Source organism: Arachis duranensis, chromosome 7 (assembly GCF_000817695.3).
Source record: "Arachis duranensis cultivar V14167 chromosome 7, aradu.V14167.gnm2.J7QH, whole genome shotgun sequence".
In the NCBI taxonomy this organism is placed as follows: Eukaryota; Viridiplantae; Streptophyta; class Magnoliopsida; order Fabales; family Fabaceae; genus Arachis; species Arachis duranensis.
The window spans coordinates 25775316-25776504 of NC_029778.3; the positions used below are offsets into that span (position 1 = coordinate 25775316).

General features: G+C 41.7%; 1 non-coding gene across 1 annotated transcript; it reads left to right on the top strand.

Annotated features, from left to right (window-relative positions):
• Positions 1–1000: 1000 nt before the first annotated feature.
• Positions 1001–1108, top strand: LOC127740956 (small nucleolar RNA R71). The gene has a single exon (XR_008001812.1). It is a non-coding gene; the product is annotated as a small nucleolar RNA R71 (small nucleolar RNA).
• Positions 1109–1189: the final 81 nt, after the last annotated feature.

Sequence of the window (1189 nt, forward strand, 5' to 3'; positions counted from 1 at the left end):
CATGATTGCTCCAAGGTATTTAGCAACTTGCTCTTCAGTGACATACTCATCCTCTTCAGAGGAAGAATACTCATCAGAGCTCATGAATGGCAGAAGTAAATCGAATGGAATCTTTATGGTCTCAGTGTGAGCCTCAGATTCCCATGGTTCCTCATTAGGGAACTCATTGGAGGCCAGTGTACGTCCATTGAGGTCTTCCTCAGTGGCGTTCACTGCCTCTCCCTCCTCTCCAAATTCGGCCATGTTGATGGCCTTGCACTCTCCTTTTGGATTTTCTTCTGTATTGCTTGGAAGAGTACTAAGAGGGAGTTCAGTAATTTTCTTGCTCAGCTGACCCACTTGTGCCTCCAAATTTTTAATGGAGGACCTTGTTTCAGTCATAAAACTTTGAGTGGTTTTGATTAGATCAGAGACCATGGTTGCTAAGTCAGAGTGGTTCTGCTTAGAATTCTCTGTCTGTTGCTGAGAAGATGATGGAAAAGGCTTGCCATTGCTAAACCTGTTTCTTCCACCATTATTGTTGTTGAAACCTTGTTGAGGTCTCTGTTGATCCTGCCATGAGAGATTTGGATGATTTCTCCATGAAGAATTATAGGTGTTTCCATAGGGTTCTCCCATGTAATTCACCTCTTCCATTGAAGGGTTCTCAGGATCATAAGCTTCTTCTTCAGATGAAGCTTCCTTAGGACTGCCTGGTGCATTTTGCATTCCAGACAGACTTTGAGAAATCAAATTGACTTGCTGAGTCAATATTTTGTTCTGAGCCAATATGGCATTCAGAGTGTCAATCTCAAGAACTCATTTCTTCTGATTCGTCCCATTGTTCACAGGATTCCTTTCAGAAGTACATGAATTGATTATTTGCAACCATTTCAATTAGTTCTTGAGCTTCTGTAGGCGTCTTCTTCAGATGAAGAGATCCTCCAGCAGAGCTATCCAAAGACATCTTGGACAGTTCAAACAGACCATCATAGAAAATACATATGATGCTCCATTCAGAAAGCATATCAGAGGGACACTTTCTGATCAATTGTTTGTATCTTTCCCAAGCTTCATAGAGGGATTCTCCTTCCTTCTGTCTGAAGGTTTGGACTTCCACTCTAAGCTTACTCAATTTTTGAGGTGGAAAGAACTTTGCCAAAAAGGCATTGACTAGCTTTTCCCAAGAGTTCAGGCTTTCTTTAGGTTG